Source organism: Pseudophryne corroboree, chromosome 11 (assembly GCF_028390025.1).
Source record: "Pseudophryne corroboree isolate aPseCor3 chromosome 11, aPseCor3.hap2, whole genome shotgun sequence".
Classification (NCBI taxonomy): domain Eukaryota; kingdom Metazoa; phylum Chordata; class Amphibia; order Anura; family Myobatrachidae; genus Pseudophryne; species Pseudophryne corroboree.
Window position 1 is genome coordinate 70,036,099 of NC_086454.1, and position 23,613 is coordinate 70,059,711.

General features: G+C 34.2%; 12 non-coding genes across 12 annotated transcripts; all 12 read left to right on the forward strand.

Moving 5' to 3' along the window:
• Positions 1-12,409: 12,409 nt before the first annotated feature.
• On the forward strand, positions 12,410-12,483 carry TRNAT-CGU (transfer RNA threonine (anticodon CGU)). The gene has a single exon. It is a non-coding gene; the product is annotated as a tRNA-Thr (tRNA).
• An 827-nt stretch (positions 12,484-13,310) lies between these two features.
• On the forward strand, positions 13,311-13,384 carry TRNAT-AGU (transfer RNA threonine (anticodon AGU)). Its single transcript has one exon. It is a non-coding gene; the product is annotated as a tRNA-Thr (tRNA).
• Positions 13,385-14,226: 842 nt separating this feature from the next.
• On the forward strand, positions 14,227-14,300 carry TRNAT-CGU (transfer RNA threonine (anticodon CGU)). The gene has a single exon. It is a non-coding gene; the product is annotated as a tRNA-Thr (tRNA).
• A 1,743-nt stretch (positions 14,301-16,043) lies between these two features.
• On the forward strand, positions 16,044-16,117 carry TRNAT-CGU (transfer RNA threonine (anticodon CGU)). Its single transcript has one exon. It is a non-coding gene; the product is annotated as a tRNA-Thr (tRNA).
• Positions 16,118-16,946: 829 nt separating this feature from the next.
• Positions 16,947-17,020, forward strand: TRNAT-AGU (transfer RNA threonine (anticodon AGU)). Its single transcript has one exon. It is a non-coding gene; the product is annotated as a tRNA-Thr (tRNA).
• An 840-nt stretch (positions 17,021-17,860) lies between these two features.
• TRNAT-CGU (transfer RNA threonine (anticodon CGU)) lies at positions 17,861-17,934 on the forward strand. The gene has a single exon. It is a non-coding gene; the product is annotated as a tRNA-Thr (tRNA).
• Positions 17,935-18,762: 828 nt separating this feature from the next.
• TRNAT-AGU (transfer RNA threonine (anticodon AGU)) lies at positions 18,763-18,836 on the forward strand. Its single transcript has one exon. It is a non-coding gene; the product is annotated as a tRNA-Thr (tRNA).
• An 841-nt stretch (positions 18,837-19,677) lies between these two features.
• On the forward strand, positions 19,678-19,751 carry TRNAT-CGU (transfer RNA threonine (anticodon CGU)). The gene has a single exon. It is a non-coding gene; the product is annotated as a tRNA-Thr (tRNA).
• Positions 19,752-20,579: 828 nt separating this feature from the next.
• On the forward strand, positions 20,580-20,653 carry TRNAT-AGU (transfer RNA threonine (anticodon AGU)). The gene has a single exon. It is a non-coding gene; the product is annotated as a tRNA-Thr (tRNA).
• Positions 20,654-21,494: 841 nt separating this feature from the next.
• Positions 21,495-21,568, forward strand: TRNAM-CAU (transfer RNA methionine (anticodon CAU)). Its single transcript has one exon. It is a non-coding gene; the product is annotated as a tRNA-Met (tRNA).
• Positions 21,569-22,397: 829 nt separating this feature from the next.
• TRNAT-AGU (transfer RNA threonine (anticodon AGU)) lies at positions 22,398-22,471 on the forward strand. Its single transcript has one exon. It is a non-coding gene; the product is annotated as a tRNA-Thr (tRNA).
• Positions 22,472-23,312: 841 nt separating this feature from the next.
• On the forward strand, positions 23,313-23,386 carry TRNAT-UGU (transfer RNA threonine (anticodon UGU)). Its single transcript has one exon. It is a non-coding gene; the product is annotated as a tRNA-Thr (tRNA).
• The last annotated feature ends 227 nt before the right edge of the window (positions 23,387-23,613 follow it).

A 23,613-nucleotide genomic window follows, 5' to 3' on the forward strand; every position in this document is an offset into this window, starting at 1 on the left:
CACATAAACTATACGGTGTTCCTATGATGATTATTTACATGTGATATTGAGACACGCCATTTAGATCTCGATGGCGCCAATGTATGCGCTCTCTCTCTCTCTCTTTCTCTCTTTCCCCTTTCTTAACTCAACCTTTCCTTAGGCTCCAACAAATTCGTGCTACCCCGGCCTGCAAGACCTATTTTCATTACATGCTGTGTATCAGGCCACTTTTCATTAGATGTATCAACATAATAATTGCAATAGCAAATTAAATCACCAGTATATTTCAACAATATACAACTATTACCCCAATTTTTTAACCTACTCCCCCTTTGGTGTCCTCCTTGACTCACCGTCCTTTCCCTTTCCTCCCCACTTTTCACCAGTTCTATCATTATCATTATTTTTATTTCTATAATTCTTACACATTCTGTACTCACTAGTATTCTTATTATTTGAATATACACACTCTTTAGACCGTTTTGAACAACAACTAGGTACACTTTTTGACATTACCTATCAAGGTAACATCTTTATCACCCACAAACATTTGTTTTGTGTTTTCTCACATGTGCACTTTTAATTTTGTGTTTAATGTCACTTTTTTCAATTTTGTCACTTTATTCACATATTTTTCATCTCTGATACCACAACCTTCAGGTCACAATTACATCTGCTCGATGAATTTTCGAGCAGACCTACACATAGAACCTAAATCAATCACCTGCAGTCAATTTTTACACAATCAGGTTTCATAACATTCACAATACAGAGCACCAACACTAATGATACACAACAATCAAACAAGCCTCCCCTGCACTGTAGTCACCCATTTCCCATTATTTAACCCTTTTTTTCCCCATTCTGTCATCCCTTCCCCCTCCCCTTCCAATTTTCCCTTCCCTCAATCACACCCCCCTTTTCTCCTCCCCCTTTTGTTTTCACTTCCCTCCCCCTTTTCCCCCCTCTTTTTCCCCCCTCCCCCCCCCCCTCCCTTTTCCTCCCCCCCCCCCCTCCCCCGCTTTTTTTCCCCTGGTCCCTCCATACCCATCCTTTCCCCCCCCCCTCCCAAACCCCCGCCCCCCCCCCACCCCCCTTTTATAAAAAAAATTTTTATATTTATCTTTATAATCTCTAATCCTTAATTTTCATGTTTCATTTTTAATTTCTAATTTTATATTTATATTTATTCTTATTTTTACATTCTTTATATTTATTTTTATTTTACAGTAATATTTATTGTCATATCTATACCTATTTTATACCCATTTACATTTATCATTATTATTACTATTATTTTCAAATTTATATTCATTTTTATTCTTATTTATTATTTTTTATTATTATCATTATTATTTTTATTTATTTTGCATTTTTCTCTCCTCCGTATTTCCCCAAATTTCAACTTCGTATTCATCAGTGCATAATTTTACTCTATACGGACTTTGGCGGGAAAGCCTAAACTTTAAGGTTATATTATCAAAGATGAATATTCGGCGAGGATAATGCACAATATTTCCATCTCCAGAACAAGATTTGTTCCTCTAAATAGAGTTTTATTTATTTATTATCTATCATAACCGTCTATTAATTAGTAAATTACAGTCACTTTTATCTGGGTCACCAACCTCTGTCACTGACATATTTTGATTAACAGGTCGGTCATGTTTATATCTATTTTCATTATTTTTTATTATTATTTCCTATTATCCTTATTATGATTATTACTATTATTTTGATATCACTATTATTATTAGTATTATCACAGGAGATATTTCCTCTTACTAATCAATTAATTTCTGCATTAAGAATGTCATAGCTTAAATCTCCTGAAACATATTGTCGATTCTAATTATGTTAAATGTATGTTTAGAAAACGCACATTGTCTTTAATCTTATTTTTCTGTTGGATTTTCAGCTTATATAACTGTGATTTGATTAACCATTATCCTCCATAAAAAAATTCTGTTTATTAATTAAACCGTTATTCGATATTTTTGATCTAACACACCATACGCTTTGAACATTACTTTAATTGATTCCATTGTGATCCACATACATTAACTTTTATTTATGGAGGTTTAATAGAATAAGCACTGCCTGGTGGATAGAATTGTTTAACAAAAATTATGCCATAATTAGTGGTCTACGTATATTAACTATCACTTATGGAGCTTCAATAGAATAAGCACAGCCAGGTGGATGGAAGCGCTGAACAAACCTATGCCATAATTAGGCAATTAAGAACTCAGGAAAGGGATTGGTTGATGATCCCCTTTTTAAATGCACCATCTGAACACCACCATAGGCTGCCAGGTGAGCAAGCCCAGGTGGTGAAACGTACGTCCAACTAACGGCCTCACGCACGGACTCCTCACTGCAGGAGGAGCCGTGACCAACAGCAGTCATTCAGAACGGTTGAGCGGCAATGATCCATCGAGTTCGGGGAGATCGCGAGTGGTAATGTACAATAACCTACGGGTCAGACTCACTCACCCGACACTCCCCACACACTCTCTCTCTTCCTGTCAACTTTCACTTTCACGGACAGACACCCGGTCTCCGGTGGCGCATCCGGACCCTGCAAGGCAAGTGGCAACAGGGTCCGCCTAACACCACATACGGCTTCTCAGGCTGCCGTCCGCTGTCTTTCTTTCCACGGCACAACCCACGATCCCACTCTCATCTGTCCTCCGCTCCAATGATGAGGTCAGACAGCAGATGGGATCAGTGAACTGGAGTGCCGACTATCCTTTGCCCTCAGAGTTACAGTCTCACACTTGACCAGCTACCTGCAGGCAATTTTGATAAAATAACAAGTACCAACGCATATAAAAACATGGCAATAAACAAGGCGCAATTATTGGGGATATAAACACCTGTGATTTTGTTTTAACTTGTGCCTATTAAGATAATATCAATTGTTATCTAGCAACAGCAATGTTTTTTATTAGGAGCAGGTCTGTTTTGTGCAATCTCATTGCACAATAAATGTTGTTAAATGATGCAGTGTTATTAACACAATTGTGATTTAGTCTATTACTGTGGGCCTTTTTATTTCATTTTCGGACTCTGGCTCAGACCCAAGTGGCGCATTTAGGACCCTGCAAGGCTCATAAGCATCAGGGCCCACCTAACACCACGTTGGGGTCTCTAGCCAGTGTGCCAGTTCTATCTTTTTTCTGTGACACAGTCGACGGTCCTACTCTCATCTTTCCTCCGCTCATGGATGAGGTTAGACAGCAGATGGGACTAGCAGACTAGAGTGTCACTATCTAATTTTCTACTATCCATGCCAGCATAATCTTGTTTTTTCTTTATTTGCATTTGTTACATACCTGACAAACAACACTAATGTGTCAGTTTTTCATTCAAGATACAAATGAATCATTTTGGAGACAGAATGTTGCAGTAAAACCTAATTGTAACTATGTATTCTCTAACAGACATGGATATTATTTTCTCTTTAACATGGAAGAGATGTTAAAACACAGATTTACTCTGTGAAATATGGGGAGAAGCTGATCTCACATACACAGCAGTATTTTTCTGCAAGGTGTAATTAATTATATCACCAATATCATCTCTGCTGCTCACAGGATATTTTTGATAGATTACTATCATTTTTTGTCATTAATTTCTGTGATTACTGCTGTTCATTGGATAAGTTTGATAGATTACTATCATTTTTCTTATCATCCATTGTTGAGCAAAATATACAAATAATTTTAAGATGATGATATTTGCTCTTTTTTGAATTATTCATATTTTTACCACTGTTTAAAAGGGGAATAAGTAATTGATACGTCTAATATACCCCTGTTATTTTATTTTAGTTGAGTATTGGATAAATAAAAGCTAAGTTTTAATTATAGACAGTTTTCATTTTTTTCACATCATTAATCATCAAAAGAGTGCTCCAAATATAGGAATTTCTTCTATTTGGTAAGATGTGGGCTCTTCCACACCCACCAAATCATTCTGTATCTGGTACACTATTCCTGGGAGCACCTCCAACGTCAGAATAGTTGCCCACTTGGGCTTGATATATTTTTTCTGTTTAGTTGGTTGTTTGAGATTTAGTCATTTAATTATAACCAGTCTGGTGCAGGGTAAACCAAGTTTTGCCACATACTGTTTTCTGAGTTCTTTACTCAGCTCTCCACCCTAGCACAGACATAACAATTCTTCTCAGATCGGACAGACCATTCTATGAAAAACGTTCCTTAGCTGTCTGTTTCTCTAATCTTGACCATTTCACCAGATAGATATGTCTCAGTTCAAACTTCTCTCGGAACTAACATCGAAACGTAAAATAGATGATTTGGACAGTATTTTTTCCAGCTCTGTCAGCATTTCTGAACCAGAACCAAACTGGGAAGGGGACTTTCAAAAACTAAAAAGACTGTTACAGAAACAAATCCGAACCAACTGGGACCTAACGAGTTTGGAGAATTATATCAAACACAAAATCGTCCCAAGGGGTCTACGCCCAAAAACCTTCCCGGCTTTTGAGTTAGCAACGGAGAACTTAAAACAGGAGTGGGAAAAAGCTCTCCTGAAATGTTCATCAGAACTGATCGGGATCCTCATTAAGCACGACCATTTGGCCCTTGAAGAATGCCAAAAAGAGATTAACATCCTGGGCAAGAAATTAGAAACCTGGGAACAAAACAAGAATTTTCAGAAGTGCTTTGAGGACCAGAAAAAGGAACTGGAACAATACGAAGATACTATCATAGAGAGAAAGAGAACAAAGTTTGCACGAGACACAAGAGATTTTGTCAACAATAAAGTGTTCAGATGGCATAAGATATCAGATCAACAACCTAGAAGGCATAGAGAGGACTCTTATATATCATCTGAAATTGACTCCTCAGGCAGTGAGGATACAGGTGATCACACATCTTCAAGCACTGCTAGCCACAAAGGAGAATTGGATCAAAGACTCTCTTTTTTAGAGGACGGCAGGACACGTCGGGGACAAGCCACAAGAGGAAGACGAGACGTGGCCGCAAGAAAAACCAAAAACAGACAGAGATGGGAATCACCCCCACCGGGGAGATATCCAATTCGAACGTACAAGAAAAAATGAGCGATAGTGACACACTCAATATTATCAACCTCTCTGAACGTATCCTTACAGAAGATCATATCAATATATTCAGGAAGGGCCTATCTTTTTCACCCTCTAAGCCTTTTAATAGGTTTTTGTGGGAGAAAAACCTACGCCTTTTTGGAAGAAAACTTCTTTTAAAGAAGTTCTTCTCGATGAAATCAGATGATAATCTTTCTCTTCCACACTCCTCAGGTCAGGGAATAAGCCCAGAAGAAGGGGACAATATTCCATCATGGTCCTCTCAAGAAGAGGAAGCTCTGGAGTCCCTTGAGGAACTATCCAGGAATGAATCACAATCCCTGGATAACTCTATTACTACCAGAAAAATTTGCAAAAAAAGATCAACATTTATTCCTCAGGAATCTATTAGTCCAGAAACCACGGTTTTCCTAAATTTGGTGTCCAGAGAATTTGACAATATTTACAAGAAATCTGGACATAACAGACGGACAGGTAACCTGAACCAGAAGGAAAGATCGGCCGTAGCAGAGATAAAGGAATGGGATGATGTCATAATCAAACCCTCGGATAAAGGGGGCAACACCGTTTTGTGGCCCAAAGTTATGTACATGAGGGAAGCTTCAAGACAGCTAAATGATACAACATGCTATCAAAAACTTATACTCAACCCTACCCAAAACTATATGGAGTTGTATAACAACATGATAAACCGGGCTTTCACAAATGGTACGATCCTTAAGGAAGAACGTGATTTTCTATATATGACCAATCCAAAAATCCCAACATTTTATCTACTCCCAAAAGTTCATAAGGATCTACAGGAACCGCCAGGACGCCCTATAGTGTCCGGAATAGGTGGACTCTCGGAAAAGGCCAGTATTTTTCTGGACACCCATCTCAGAACACATGTAACACAGCTAGCCTCATATGTTAAAGACACACCAGATGTCCTGAGAAGACTAAATGATGTCCACCTAGAGTCCAGACACATCTTAGTCAGTATGGACGTCGAGTCTCTTTATACGTGCATATCCCATGATCTTGGGTTAAAAGCAGTTGAATATTTCCTACGCATGGAAGGAATGGGTGATTTTCAACTCTTTTTGCTGAAATTATTAAAATTTGTACTGCACAGAAATTATTTTGTCTTCAATGACCACTACTACCTTCAGGTTAGAGGGACGGCTATGGGGGTGGCATGTGCGCCCACATATGCCAACCTCTTCCTGGGGTGGTGGGAAAGAGAACATGTTTTTTCTGACATCAATGATCAACATACACAGCATATTATCACCTGGCTGCGTTATATAGATGACGTTCTCGTCATCTGGGATGGTTCTGAAAGTGAACTGTTTGATTTCCTAACAGATCTTAATAAGAACAACCTCAATTTGAGACTAACGATGAATCATAGCAGTCAGGAAATCTCCTTTCTTGATCTAAAAATCTATAGGGATGGAGGAAACATGTTAGCTACAGAGCTACATCGTAAGGAGACAGCTACAAATAGCATTCTCCATAATTCCAGCTCACATTTCCCTCCCACTATAGCGAACATCCCCAAAGGGGAGTTCCTAAGATTAAAGAGGAACTGTTCGGATGAGGCAACCTACCGACACAAAAGTGAGGAGGTAGCGGCCCGTCTCAAGGAACGAGGCTACAGCAATAGATCCATTAAAAAGGCACGGAACTCCCTTTTGAAAACAACTAGGAATTCCCTCATCTTCCAAGAAAAGAAAGTGAAGGATCAAGATGACCTGAGATTTGTGGGAGACTTCTGTCAGGAGTGGAGACAACTTAAAGAAGGTATACAAAAACACTGGCATGTTCTGTTGTCTGACTCAGACCTAGCAACTAGCCTGGGAGACAAGGTCTCGATGAGCTGGAGAAGGTCACCCAACCTAAAGGACTATTGGGTACAAAGTCATTACCAACGACTCCCTTCCGTCTCTCCTTCAGTAAGAGGCACATACCCTTGTGGGACCTGCAGGGCCTGTGACTATATGAAGCCAACACAAGAAATCACAGACAAATTTGGTAACCAACACAGGATCTCCGATTACTTCAACTGCAAAACAACCAATGTGGTGTATTGCCTACAGTGCCTGTGTGGCAAAAGATATGTGGGAATAACCACACGGATGTTTAAACAACGGATTTTGGAACATGCAGGAACAATCCGAAACGTGGATAGGGATATGCAGAACTTCCGACAAATAACCACGGTGGCCAGACATTTTCATCTCCACCATAATGACAACACCCATCGAATGCAAGCTTTTGGCCTGGAAAAGGTCAAACTTGGAATCAGAGGGGGCGATGTAATGCAGGAACTACTCAAAAAGGAGAGCCAGTGGACCTATCTATTGGGAAGTTTAGCTCCATCAGGTCTCAACGAACACATAAACTATACGGTGTTCCTATGATGATTATTTACATGTGATATTGAGACACGCCATTTAGATCTCGATGGCGCCAATGTATGCGCTCTCTCTCTCTCTCTTTCTCTCTTTCCCCTTTCTTAACTCAACCTTTCCTTAGGCTCCAACAAATTCGTGCTACCCCGGCCTGCAAGACCTATTTTCATTACATGCTGTGTATCAGGCCACTTTTCATTAGAAGTATCAACATAATAATTGCAATAGCAAATTAAATCACCAGTATATTTCAACAATATACAACTATTACCCCAATTTTTTAACCTACTCCCCCTTTGGTGTCCTCCTTGACTCACCGTCCTTTCCCTTTCCTCCCCACTTTTCACCAGTTCTATCATTATCATTATTTTTATTTCTATAATTCTTACACATTCTGTACTCACTAGTATTCTTATTATTTGAATATACACACTCTTTAGACCGTTTTGAACAACAACTAGGTACACTTTTTGACATTACCTATCAAGGTAACATCTTTATCACCCACAAACATTTGTTTTGTGTTTTCTCACATGTGCACTTTTAATTTTGTGTTTAATGTCACTTTTTTCAATTTTGTCACTTTATTCACATATTTTTCATCTCTGATACCACAACCTTCAGGTCACAATTACATCTGCTCGATGAATTTTCGAGCAGACCTACACATAGAACCTAAATCAATCACCTGCAGTCAATTTTTACACAATCAGGTTTCATAACATTCACAATACAGAGCACCAACACTAATGATACACAACAATCAAACAAGCCTCCCCTGCACTGTAGTCACCCATTTCCCATTATTTAACCCTTTTTTTCCCCATTCTGTCATCCCTTCCCCCTCCCCTTCCAATTTTCCCTTCCCTCAATCACACCCCCCTTTTCTCCTCCCCCTTTTGTTTTCACTTCCCTCCCCCTTTTCCCCCCTCTTTTTCCCCCCTCCCCCCCCTCCCTTTTCCTCCCCCCCCCCCCCCCCCTCCCCGCTTTTTTTCCCCTGGTCCCTCCATACCCATCCTTCCCCCCCCCCTCCCAAACCCCCGCCCCCCCCCCACCCCCCTTTTATAAAAAAAATATTTATATTTATCTTTAGAATCTCTAATCCTTAATTTTCATGTTTCATTTTTAATTTCTAATTTTATATTTATATTTATTCTTATTTTTACATTCTTTATATTTATTTTTATTTTACAGTAATATTTATTGTCATATCTATACCTATTTTATACCCATTTACATTTATCATTATTATTACTATTATTTTCAAATTTATATTCATTTTTATTCTTATTTATTATTTTTTATTATTATCATTATTATTTTTATGTATTTTGCATTTTTCTCTCCTCCGTATTTCCCCAAATTTCAACTTCGTATTCATCAGTGCATAATTTTACTCTATACGGACTTTGGCGGGAAAGCCTAAACTTTAAGGTTATATTATCAAAGATGAATATTCGGCGAGGATAATGCACAATATTTCCATCTCCAGAACAAGATTTGTTCCTCTAAATAGAGTTTTATTTATTTATTATCTATCATAACCGTCTATTAATTAGTAAATTACAGTCACTTTTATCTGGGTCACCAACCTCTGTCACTGACATATTTTGATTAACAGGTCGGTCATGTTTATATCTATTTTCATTATTTTTTATTATTATTTCCTATTATCCTTATTATGATTATTACTATTATTTTGATATCACTATTATTATTAGTATTATCACAGGAGATATTTCCTCTTACTAATCAATTAATTTCTGCATTAAGAATGTCATAGCTTAAATCTCCTGAAACATATTGTCGATTCTAATTATGTTAAATGTATGTTTAGAAAACGCACATTGTCTTTAATCTTATTTTTCTGTTGGATTTTCAGCTTATATAACTGTGATTTGATTAACCATTATCCTCCATAAAAAAATTCTGTTTATTAATTAAACCGTTATTCGATATTTTTGATCTAACACACCATACGCTTTGAACATTACTTTAATTGATTCCATTGTGATCCACATACATTAACTTTTATTTATGGAGGTTTAATAGAATAAGCACTGCCTGGTGGATAGAATTGTTTAACAAAAATTATGCCATAATTAGTGGTCTACGTATATTAACTATCACTTATGGAGCTTCAATAGAATAAGCACAGCCAGGTGGATGGAAGCGCTGAACAAACCTATGCCATAATTAGGCAATTAAGAACTCAGGAAAGGGATTGGTTGATGATCCCCTTTTTAAATGCACCATCTGAACACCACCATAGGCTGCCAGGTGAGCAAGCCCAGGTGGTGAAACGTACGTCCAACTAACGGCCTCACGCACGGACTCCTCACTGCAGGAGGAGCCGTGACCAACAGCAGTCATTCAGAACGGTTGAGCGGCAATGATCCATCGAGTTCGGGGAGATCGCGAGTGGTAATGTACAATAACCTACGGGTCAGACTCACTCACCCGACACTCCCCACACACTCTCTCTCTTCCTGTCAACTTTCACTTTCACGGACAGACACCCGGTCTCCGGTGGCGCATCCGGACCCTGCAAGGCAAGTGGCAACAGGGTCCGCCTAACACCACATACGGCTTCTCAGGCTGCCGTCCGCTGTCTTTCTTTCCACGGCACAACCCACGATCCCACTCTCATCTGTCCTCCGCTCCAATGATGAGGTCAGACAGCAGATGGGATCAGTGAACTGGAGTGCCGACTATCCTTTGCCCTCAGAGTTACAGTCTCACACTTGACCAGCTACCTGCAGGCAATTTTGATAAAATAACAAGTACCAACGCATATAAAAACATGGCAATAAACAAGGCGCAATTATTGGGGATATAAACACCTGTGATTTTGTTTTAACTTGTGCCTATTAAGATAATATCAATTGTTATCTAGCAACAGCAATGTTTTTTATTAGGAGCAGGTCTGTTTTGTGCAATCTCATTGCACAATAAATGTTGTTAAATGATGCAGTGTTATTAACACAATTGTGATTTAGTCTATTACTGTGGGCCTTTTTATTTCATTTTCGGACTCTGGCTCAGACCCAAGTGGCGCATTTAGGACCCTGCAAGGCTCATAAGCATCAGGGCCCACCTAACACCACGTTGGGGTCTCTAGCCAGTGTGCCAGTTCTATCTTTTTTCTGTGACACAGTCGACGGTCCTACTCTCATCTTTCCTCCGCTCATGGATGAGGTTAGACAGCAGATGGGACTAGCAGACTAGAGTGTCACTATCTAATTTTCTACTATCCATGCCAGCATAATCTTGTTTTTTCTTTATTTGCATTTGTTACATACCTGACAAACAACACTAATGTGTCAGTTTTTCATTCAAGATACAAATGAATCATTTTGGAGACAGAATGTTGCAGTAAAACCTAATTGTAACTATGTATTCTCTAACAGACATGGATATTATTTTCTCTTTAACATGGAAGAGATGTTAAAACACAGATTTACTCTGTGAAATATGGGGAGAAGCTGATCTCACATACACAGCAGTATTTTTCTGCAAGGTGTAATTAATTATATCACCAATATCATCTCTGCTGCTCACAGGATATTTTTGATAGATTACTATCATTTTTTGTCATTAATTTCTGTGATTACTGCTGTTCATTGGATAAGTTTGATAGATTACTATCATTTTTCTTATCATCCATTGTTGAGCAAAATATACAAATAATTTTAAGATGATGATATTTGCTCTTTTTTGAATTATTCATATTTTTACCACTGTTTAAAAGGGGAATAAGTAATTGATACGTCTAATATACCCCTGTTATTTTATTTTAGTTGAGTATTGGATAAATAAAAGCTAAGTTTTAATTATAGACAGTTTTCATTTTTTTCACATCATTAATCATCAAAAGAGTGCTCCAAATATAGGAATTTCTTCTATTTGGTAAGATGTGGGCTCTTCCACACCCACCAAATCATTCTGTATCTGGTACACTATTCCTGGGAGCACCTCCAACGTCAGAATAGTTGCCCACTTGGGCTTGATATATTTTTTCTGTTTAGTTGGTTGTTTGAGATTTAGTCATTTAATTATAACCAGTCTGGTGCAGGGTAAACCAAGTTTTGCCACATACCTTTTTATCACACCAGTATGTCGTTTTTTGTTGATGCATAACAAAATAAGATGTGTAAAACCTTTATCTGCTTTCACTTTGGCACATTTGGTCACCAATGTAAAAAAGTTTAAAGATGCCATCCATGTCAGAAGATGACAAACAACAAAACTTCACCCTATTTCAATATAAGTTAATTTGTAGAAATATGCCTATGTTAAGGTAAATATATGAATTTTTACAAAATAGCCTTCATCATATTGGGTAACTGCAAAATTAATTTGGAGTACAGTTAAAAGAGAATAACACAGGAATTGTTAAAATGTCTGTAAAAAAGTAAGTTTCCCAAGGTACAGTAATTTGAGAGTCAGTTTAGTCATCATAGCTAGAGAATCATTGACATTTAACCCATATTTATTTCCATAACATCCTTAAAATTGTGTTAGGAAAATACTTCTTGATGAAAAGCTAAAATTCTCTTGAAAAAGCATAAATAAGGAATGTTCACCATAATTCTGACTTTTTAAAACAGAGTTCTTAATTTTACTACATGTTTTTGTTTTCTGAATATCAAAAATTAATTGACATTTATTCCCATGTAGCATTACTTACAGAGAAATCAATCAAAGTGCTAAAAAAATATATTAGAAAATTACTTTGACAAGATATTTTAAGAATGTAGGTCCTGTAAATCATGAATAAAAAGAGAGAACACAACTTTCTATTTATACTCTAAATTTCCACCGGTTTGAAAAATTGATGAAGCAATAGTTATAAGAATGTCAAAAATTGTTACCAAATAGCATATCTTAGATATATCATTTTTCTTTGTGAAGCTTTTGAGCATCATGTGGTGCTGTGGCTTAGTTGGTTAAAGCGCCTGTCTCGTAAACAGGAGATCCTTAGTTCAAATCTCAGCAGTGCCTTTCATTTATTTTCATCATCTCAGAACATAGTTTGTTGTTAATTCATCACAAAAAGACACGTGAATGCTTCAGCAGCCTTTACCCTTTCTCACATGTTCAGTAAAATGTACCACATTTCTAGATACAGTCCAAATCAGAAAACACAAAAAATGCAATATTCCCCTTTTTTAATATCAGTTTTTTGTAGAAGTAAATTGATGCCAAGGTAACTAGAAAAGAATTCCAGAAATTGGCAATATTCATGTCTGAGCAATCTCCAGAAACAATATGGTGTCAAGTCAGAGGAAATGTTTAAACAAAAGTCAGTAACAATGTGAGTTTCTCAAGATAAATGGATAGACAATTTAGTCATCAGAGTTTGGAGAGCAATAGAAAATAATGGATTATGTATTACTTAACATAAACAATATTGTGTTAGGAAAGAAATTCCAGAAATCAATCTTTCCATTTATTGAGCAAGCTTCCAGATAAAATGTTAACATTAATTATATCATTGAGATCTCATTTTTTCATTTCACGACTACTTTTTAACTGTATGAGTACCAACAAAAGACTGACTTTAATTTCCCAGGGATGACTACATTAATAACAACGCCATAATATCTATTACAATAAAGCATATTAACAAGTGACTTGGACAAGACATTGTATGAATGTAGGGCCTGTATATACAAAATAAAGGAGAGAAAAGCATTACATAACTTACTGTAAGTTTCCAACTGTTTAAAGAATTAATAAAATACTTGTTGCAAAAAAATATATAAAAATAATAAAAAATATTATACTTTAGACATATAATTTGTCATTATACATAAGGCAGTGCAAGTGGCACTGTGGCTTAGTTGGTTAAAGCGCCTGTCTAGTAAACAGGAGATCCTGAGTTCAAATCACAGCAGCGCCTTTGCTTGATACCTTTTTATCACACCAGTATGTCGTTTTTTGTTGATGCATAACAAAATAAGATGTGTAAAACCTTTATCTGCTTTCACTTTGGCACATTTGGTCACCAATGTAAAAAAGTTTAAAGATGCCATCCATGTCAGAAGATGACAAACAACAAAACTTCACCCTATTTCAATATAAGTTAATTTGTAGAAATATGCCTATGTTAAGGTAAATATATGAATTTTTACAAAATAGCCTTCATCATATTGGGTAACTGCAAAATTAATTTGGAGTACAGTCAAAAGAGAATAACACAGGAAGTGTTAAAATGTCTGTAAAAAAGTAAGTTTCCCAAGGTACAGTAATTTGAGAGTCAGTTTAGTCATCATAGCTAGAGAATCATTGACATTTAACCCATATTTATTTCCATAACATCCTTAAAATTGTGTTAGGAAAATACTTCTTGATGAAAAGCTAAAATTCTCTTGAAAAAGCATAAATAAGGAATGTTCACCATAATTCTGACTTTTTAAAACAGAGTTCTTAATTTTACTACATGTTTTTGTTTTCTGAATATCAAAAATTAATTGACATTTATTCCCATGTAGCATTACTTACAGAGAAATCAATAAAAGTGCTAAAAAAATATATTAGAAAATTACTTTGACAAGATATTTTAAGAATGTAGGTCCTGTAAATCATGAATAAAAAGAGAGAACACAACTTTCTATTTATACTCTAAATTTCCACCGGTTTGAAAAATTGATGAAGCAATAGTTATAAGAATGACAAAAATTGTTACCAAATAGCATATCTTAGATATATCATTTTTCTTTGTGAAGCTTTTGAGCATCATGTGGTGCTGTGGCTTAGTTGGTTAAAGCGCCTGTCTCGTAAACAGGAGATCCTGAGTTCAAATCTCAGCAGTGCCTTTCATTTATTTTCATCATCTCAGAACATAGTTTGTTGTTAATTCATCACAAAAAGACACGTGAATGCTTCAGCAGCCTTTACCCTTTCTCACATGTTCAGTAAAATGTACCACATTTCTAGATACAGTCCAAATCAGAAAACACAAAAAATGCAATATTCCCCTTTTTTAATATCAGTTTTTTTGTAGAAGTAAATTGATGCCAAGGTAACTAGAAAAGAATTCCAGAAATTGGCAATATTCATGTCTGAGCAATCTCCAGAAACAATATGGTGTCCAGTCAGAGGAAATGTTTAAACAAAAGTCAGTAACAATGTGAGTTTCTCAAGATAAATGGATAGACAATTTAGTCATCAGAGTTTGGAGAGCAATAGAAAATAATGGATTATGTATTACTTAACATAAACAATATTGTGTTAGGAAAGAAATTCCAGAAATCAATCTTTCCATTTATTGAGCAAGCTTCCAGATAAAATGTTAACATTAATTCTATCATTGAGATCTAATTTTTTCATTTCACGACTACTTTTTAACTGTATGAGTACCAACAAAAGACTGACTTTAATTTCCCAGGGATGACTACATTAATAACAACGCCATAATATCTATTACAATAAAGCATATTAACAAGTTACTTGGACAAGACATTGTATGAATGTAGGGCCTGTATATACAAAATAAAGGAGAGAAAAGCATTACATAACTTACTGTAAGTTTCCAACTGTTTAAAGAATTAATAAAATACTTGTTTCAAAAAAATATATAAAAATAATAAAAAATATTATACTTTAGACATATAATTTGTCATTATACATAAGGCAGTGCAAGTGGCACTGTGGCTTAGTTGGTTAAAGCACCTGTCTAGTAAACAGGAGATCCTGAGTTCAAATAACAGTAGTGCATTTGCTTGATACCTTTTTATCACACCAGTATGTAGTTTTTTGTTGATGCATAACAAAATAAGATGTGTAAAACCTTTATCTGCTTTCACTTTGGCACATTTGGTCACCAATGTAAAAAAGTTTAAAGATGCCATCCATGTCAGAAGATGACAAACAACAAAACTTCACCCTATTTCAATATAAGTTAATTTGTAGAAATATGCCTATGTTAAGGTAAATATATGAATTTTTACAAAATAGCCTTCATCATATTGGGTAACTGCAAAATTAATTTGGAGTACAGTCAAAAGAGAATAACACAGGAAGTGTTAAATGTCTGTAAAAAAGTAAGTATCCCAAGGTACAGTAATTTGAGAGTCAGTTTAGTCATCATAGCTAGAGAATCATTGACATTTAACCCATATTTATTTCCATAACATCCTTAAAATTGTGTTAGGAAAATACTTCTTGATGAAAAGCTAAAATTCTCTTGAAAAAGCATAAATAAAGAATGTTCACCATAATTCTGACTTTTTAAAACAGAGTTCTTAATTTTACTACATGTTTTTGTTTTCTGAATATCAAAAATTAATTGACATTTATTCCCATGTAGCATTACTTACAGAGAAATCAATAAAAGTGCTAAAAAAATATATTAGAAAATTACTTTGACTAGATATTTTAAGAATGTAGGTCCTGTAAATCATGAATGAAAAGAGAGAACACAACTTTCTATTTATACTCTAAATTTCCCCCGGTTTGAAAAATTGATGAAGCAATAGTTATAAGAATGACAAAAATTGTTACCAAATAGCATATCTTAGATATATCATTTTTCTTTGTGAAGCTTTTGAGCATCATGTGGTGCTGTGGCTTAGTTGGTTAAAGCGCCTGTCTCGTAAACAGGAGATCCTGAGTTCAAATCTCAGCAGTGCCTTTCATTTATTTTCATCATCTCAGAACATAGTTTGTTGTTAATTCATCACAAAAAGACACGAGAATGCTTCAGCAGCCTTTACCCTTTCTCACATGTTCAGTAAAATGTACCACATTTCTAGATACAGTCCAAATCAGAAACACAAAAAAATGCAATATTCCCCTTTTTTAATATCAGTTTTTTTGTAGAAGTAAATTGATGCCAAGGTAACTAGAAAAGAATTCCAGAAATTGGCAATATTCATGTCTGAGCAATCTCCAGAAACAATATAGTGTCCAGTCAGAGGAAATGTTTAAACAAAAGTCAGTAACAATGTGAGTTTCTCAAGATAAATGGATAGACAGTTTAGTCATCAGAGTTTGGAGAGCAATAGAAAATAATGGATTATGTATTACTTAACATAAACAATATTGTGTTAGGAAAGAAATTCCAGAAATCAATCTTTCCATTTATTGAGCAAGCTTCCAGATAAAATGTTAACATTAATTCTATCATTGAGATCTAATTTTTTCATTTCACGACTACTTTTTAACTGTATGAGTACCAACAAAAGACTGACTTTAATTTCCCAGGGATGACTACATTAATAACAACGCCATAATATCTATTACAATAAAGCATATTAACAAGTGACTTGGACAAGAAATTGTATGAATGTAGGGCCTGTATATACAAAATAAAGGAGAGAAAAGCATTACATAACTTACTATAAGTTTCCTACTATTTAAAGAATTAATAAAATACTCGTTTAAAAAAATATATATAAAAATAATAAAAAATATTATACTTTAGACATATAATTTGTCATTATACATAAGGCAGTGCAAGTGGCACTGTGGCTTAGTTGGTTAAAGCGCCTGTCTAGTAAACAGGAGATCCTGAGTTCAAATCTCAGCAGTGCCTTTGCTTGATACCTTTTTATCACACCAGTATGTAGTTTTTTGTTGATGCATAACAAAATAAGATGTGTAAAACCTTTATCTGCTTTCACTTTGGCACATTTGGTCACCAATGTAAAAAAGTTTAAAGATGCCATCCATGTCAAAAGATGACAAACAACAAAACTTCACCCTATTTCAATATAAGTTAATTTGTAGAAATATGCGTATGTTAAGGTAAATAGATGAATTTTTACAAAATAGCCTTCATCATATTGGGTAACTGCAAAATTAATTTGGAGTACAGTCAAAAGAGAATAACACAGGAAGTGTTAAATGTCTGTAAAAAAGTAAGTATCCCAAGGTACAGTAATTTGAGAGTCAGTTTAGTCATCATAGCTAGAGAATCATTGACATTTAACCCATATTTATTTCCATAACATCCTTAAAATTGTGTTAGGAAAATACTTCTTGATGAAAAGCTAAAATTCTCTTGAAAAAGCATCAATAAAGAATGCTCACAATAATTCTGACTTTTTAAAACAGAGTTCTTAATTTTACTACATGTTTTTGTTTTTTGAATATCAAAAATTAATTGACATTTATTCCCATGTAGCATTACTTACAGAGAAATCAATAAAAGTGCTAAAAAAATATATTAGAAAATTACTTTGACAAGATATTTTAAGAATGTAGGTCCTGTAAATCATGAATGAAAAGAGAGAACACAACTTTCTATTTATACTCTAAATTTCCCCGGTTTGAAAAATTGATGAAGCAATAGTTATAAGAATGACAAAAATTGTTACCAAATAGCATATCTTAGATATATCATTTTTCTTTGTGAAGCTTTTGAGCATCATGTGGTGCTGTGGCTTAGTTGGTTAAAGCGCCTGTCTCGTAAACAGGAGATCCTGAGTTCAAATCTCAGCAGTGCCTTTCATTTATTTTCATCATCTCAGAACATAGTTTGTTGTTAATTCATCACAAAAAGACACGAGAATGCTTCAGCAGCCTTTACCCTTTCTCACATGTTCAGTAAAATGTACAACATTTCTAGATACAGTCCAAATCAGAAACACAAAAAAATGCAATATTCCCCTTTTTTAATATCAGTTTTTTTGTAGAAGTAAATTGATGCCAAGGTAACTAGAAAAGAATTCCAGAAATTGGCAATATTCATGTCTGAGCAATCTCCAGAAACAATATAGTGTCCAGTCAGAGGAAATGTTTAAACAAAAGTCAGTAACAATGTGAGTTTCTCAAGATAAATGGATAGACAGTTTAGTCATCAGAGTTTGGAGAGCAATAGAAAATAATGGATTATGTATTACTTAACATAAACAATATTGTGTTAGGAAAGAAATTCCAGAAATCAATCTTTCCATTTATTGAGCAAGCTTCCAGATAAAATGTTAACATTAATTCTATCATTGAGATCTAATTTTTTCATTTCACGACTACTTTTTAACTGTATGAGTACCAACAAAAGACTGACTTTAATTTCCCAGGGATGACTACATTAATAACAACGCCATAATATCTATTACAATAAAGCATATTAACAAGTGACTTGGACAAGACATTGTATGAATGTAGGGCCTGTATATACAAAATAAAGGAGAGAAAAGCATTACATAACTTACTGTAAGTTTCCAACTGTTTAAAGAATTAATAAAATACTTGTTTCAAAAAAATATATAAAAATAATAAAAAATATTATACTTTAGACATATAATTTGTCATTATACATAAGGCAGTGCAAGTGGCACTGTGGCTTAGTTGGTTAAAGCGCCTGTCTAGTAAACAGGAGATCCTGAGTTCAAATCACAGCAGTGCCTTTGCTTGATACCTTTTTATCACACCAGTATGTAGTTTTTTGTTGATGCATAACAAAATAAGATGTGTAAAACCTTTATCTGCTTTCACTTTGGCACATTTGGTCACCAATGTAAAAAAGTTTAAAGATGCCATCCATGTCAGAAGATGACAAACAACAAAACTTCACCCTATTTCAATATAAGTTAATTTGTAGAAATATGCCTATGTTAAGGTAAATATATGAATTTTTACAAAATAGCCTTCATCATATTGGGTAACTGCAAAATTAATTTGGAGTACAGTCAAAAGAGAATAACACAGGAAGTGTTAAATGTCTGTAAAAAAGTAAGTATCCCAAGGTACAGTAATTTGAGAGTCAGTTTAGTCATCATAGCTAGAGAATCATTGACATTTAACCCATATTTATTTCCATAACATCCTTAAAATTGTGTTAGGAAAATACTTCTTGATGAAAAGCTAAAATTCTCTTGAAAAAGCATCAATAAAGAATGCTCACAATAATTCTGACTTTTTAAAACAGAGTTCTTAATTTTACTACATGTTTTTGTTTTTTGAATATCAAAAATTAATTGACATTTATTCCCATGTAGCATTACTTACAGAGAAATCAATAAAAGTGCTTAAAAAATATATTAGAAAATTACTTTGACAAGATATTTTAAGAATGTAGGTCCTGTAAATCATGAATGAAAAGAGAGAACACAACTTTCTATTTATACTCTAAATTTCCCCCGGTTTGAAAAATTGATGAAGCAATAGTTATAAGAATGACAAAAATTGTTACCAAATAGCATATCTTAGATATATCATTTTTCTTTGTGAAGCTTTTGAGCATCATGTGGTGCTGTGGCTTAGTTGGTTAAAGCGCCTGTCTCGTAAACAGGAGATCCTGAGTTCAAATCTCAGCAGTGCCTTTCATTTATTTTCATCATCTCAGAACATAGTTTGTTGTTAATTCATCACAAAAAGACACGAGAATGCTTCAGCAGCCTTTACCCTTTCTCACATGTTCAGTAAAATGTACCACATTTCTAGATACAGTCCAAATCAGAAACACAAAAAAATGCAATATTTCCCTTTTTTAATATCAGTTTTTTTGTAGAAGTAAATTGATGCCAAGGTAACTAGAAAAGAATTCCAGAAATTGGCAATATTCATGTCTGAGCAATCTCCAGAAACAATATAGTGTCCAGTCAGAGGAAATGTTTAAACAAAAGTCAGTAACAATGTGAGTTTCTCAAGATAAATGGATAGACAGTTTAGTCATCAGAGTTTGGAGAGCAATAGAAAATAATGGATTATGTATTACTTAACATAAACAATATTGTGTTAGGAAAGAAATTCCAGAAATCAATCTTTCCATTTATTGAGCAAGCTTCCAGATAAAATGTTAACATTAATTCTATCATTGAGATCTAATTTTTTCATTTCACGACTACTTTTTAACTGTATGAGTACCAACAAAAGACTGACTTTAATTTCCCAGGGATGACTACATTAATAACAACGCCATAATATCTATTACAATAAAGCATATTAACAAGTGACTTGGACAAGACATTGTATGAATGTAGGGCCTGTATATACAAAATAAAGGAGAGAAAAGCATTACATAACTTACTGTAAGTTTCCAACTGTTTAAAGAATTAATAAAATACTTGTTTCAAAAAAATATATAAAAATAATAAAAAATATTATACTTTAGACATATAATTTGTCATTATACATAAGGCAGTGCAAGTGGCACTGTGGCTTAGTTGGTTAAAGCGCCTGTCTAGTAAACAGGAGATCCTGAGTTCAAATCACAGCAGTGCCTTTGCTTGATACCTTTTTATCACACCAGTATGTAGTTTTTTGTTGATGCATAACAAAATAAGATGTGTAAAACCTTTATCTGCTTTCACTTTGGCACATTTGGTCACCAATGTAAAAAAGTTTAAAGATGCCATCCATGTCAGAAGATGACAAACAACAAAACTTCACCCTATTTCAATATAAGTTAATTTGTAGAAATATGCCTATGTTAAGGTAAATATATGAATTTTTACAAAATAGCCTTCATCATATTGGGTAACTGCAAAATTAATTTGGAGTACAGTCAAAAGAGAATAACACAGGAAGTGTTAAATGTCTGTAAAAAAGTAAGTATCCCAAGGTACAGTAATTTGAGAGTCAGTTTAGTCATCATAGCTAGAGAATCATTGACATTTAACCCATATTTATTTCCATAACATCCTTAAAATTGTGTTAGGAAAATACTTCTTGATGAAAAGCTAAAATTCTCTTGAAAAAGCATAAATAAAGAATGTTCACCATAATTCTGACTTTTTAAAACAGAGTTCTTAATTTTACTACATGTTTTTGTTTTCTGAATATCAAAAATTAATTGACATTTATTCCCATGTAGCATTACTTACAGAGAAATCAATAAAAGTGCTAAAAAAATATATTAGAAAATTACTTTGACAAGATATTTTAAGAATGTAGGTCCTGTAAATCATGAATGAAAAGAGAGAACACAACTTTCTATTTATACTCTAAATTTCCCCCGGTTTGAAAAATTGATGAAGCAATAGTTATAAGAATGACAAAAATTGTTACCAAATAGCATATCTTAGATATATCATTTTTCTTTGTGAAGCTTTTGAGCATCATGTGGTGCTGTGGCTTAGTTGGTTAAAGCGCCTGTCTCATAAACAGGAGATCCTGAGTTCAAATCTCAGCAGTGCCTTTCATTTATTTTCATCATCTCAGAACATAGTTTGTTGTTAATTCATCACAAAAAGACACGAGAATGCTTCAGCAGCCTTTACCCTTTCTCACATGTTCAGTAAAATGTACCACATTTCTAGATACAGTCCAAATCAGAAACACAAAAAAATGCAATATTCCCCTTTTTTAATATCAGTTTTTTTGTAGAAGTAAATTGATGCCAAGGTAACTAGAAAAGAATTCCAGAAATTGGCAATATTCATGTCTGAGCAATCTCCAGAAACAATATAGTGTCCAGTCAGAGGAAATGTTTAAACAAAAGTCAGTAACAATGTGAGTTTCTCAAGATAAATGGATAGACAGTTTAGTCATCAGAGTTTGGAGAGCAATAGAAAATAATGGATTATGTATTACTTAACATAAACAATATTGTGTTAGGAAAGAAATTCCAGAAATCAATCTTTCCATTTATTGAGCAAGCTTCCAGATAAAATGTTAACATTAATTCTATCATTGAGATCTAATTTTTTCATTTCACGACTACTTTTTAACTGTATGAGTACCAACAAAAGACTGACTTTAATTTCCCAGGGATGACTACATTAATAACAACGCCATAATATCTATTACAATAAAGCATATTAACAAGTGACTTGGACAAGACATTGTATGAATGTAGGGCCTGTATATACAAAATAAAGGAGAGAAAAGCATTACATAACTTACTGTAAGTTTCCAACTGTTTAAAGAATTAATAAAATACTCGTTTAAAAAAATATATATAAAAATAATAAAAAATATTATACTTTAGACATATAATTTGTCATTATACATAAGGCAGTGCAAGTGGCACTGTGGCTTAGTTGATTAAAGCGCCTGTCTAGTAAACAGGAGATCCTGAGTTCAAATCTCAGCAGTGCCTTTGCTTGATACCTTTTTATCACACCAGTATGTAGTTTTTTGTTGATGCATAACAAAATAAGATGTGTAAAACCTTTATCTGCTTTCACTTTGGCACATTTGGTCACCAATGTAAAAAAGTTTAAAGATGCCATCCATGTCAAAAGATGACAAACAACAAAACTTCACCCTATTTCAATATAAGTTAATTTGTAGAAATATGCGTATGTTAAGGTAAATAGATGAATTTTTACAAAATAGCCTTCATCATATTGGGTAACTGCAAAATTAATTTGGAGTACAGTCAAAAGAGAATAACACAGGAAGTGTTAAATGTCTGTAAAAAAGTAAGTATCCCAAGGTACAGTAATTTGAGAGTCAGTTTAGTCATCATAGCTAGAGAATCATTGACATTTAACCCATATTTATTTCCATAACATCCTTAAAATTGTGTTAGGAAAATACTTCTTGATGAAAAGCTAAAATTCTCTTGAAAAAGCATCAATAAAGAATGCTCACAATAATTCTGACTTTTTAAAACAGAGTTCTTAATTTTACTACATGTTTTTGTTTTTTGAATATCAAAAATTAATTGACATTTATTCCCATGTAGCATTACTTACAGAGAAATCAATAAAAGTGCTAAAAAAATATATTAGAAAATTACTTTGACAAGATATTTTAAGAATGTAGGTCCTGTAAATCATGAATGAAAAGAGAGAACACAACTTTCTATTTATACTCTAAATTTCCCCCGGTTTGAAAAATTGATGAAGCAATAGTTATAAGAATGACAAAAATTGTTACCAAATAGCATATCTTAGATATATCATTTTTCTTTATGAAGCTTTTGAGCATCATGTGGTGCTGTGGCTTAGTTGGTTAAAGCGCCTGTCTTGTAAACAGGAGATCCTGAGTTCAAATCTCAGCAGTGCCTTTCATTTATTTTCATCATCTCAGAACATAGTTTGTTGTTAATTCATCACAAAAAGACACGTGAATGCTTCAGCAGCCTTTACCCTTTCTCACATGTTCAGTAAAATGTACCACATTTCTAGATACAGTCCAAATCAGAAACACAAAAAAATGCAATATTCCCCTTTTTTAATATCAGTTTTTTTGTAGAAGTAAATTGATGCCAAGGTAACTAGAAAAGAATTCCAG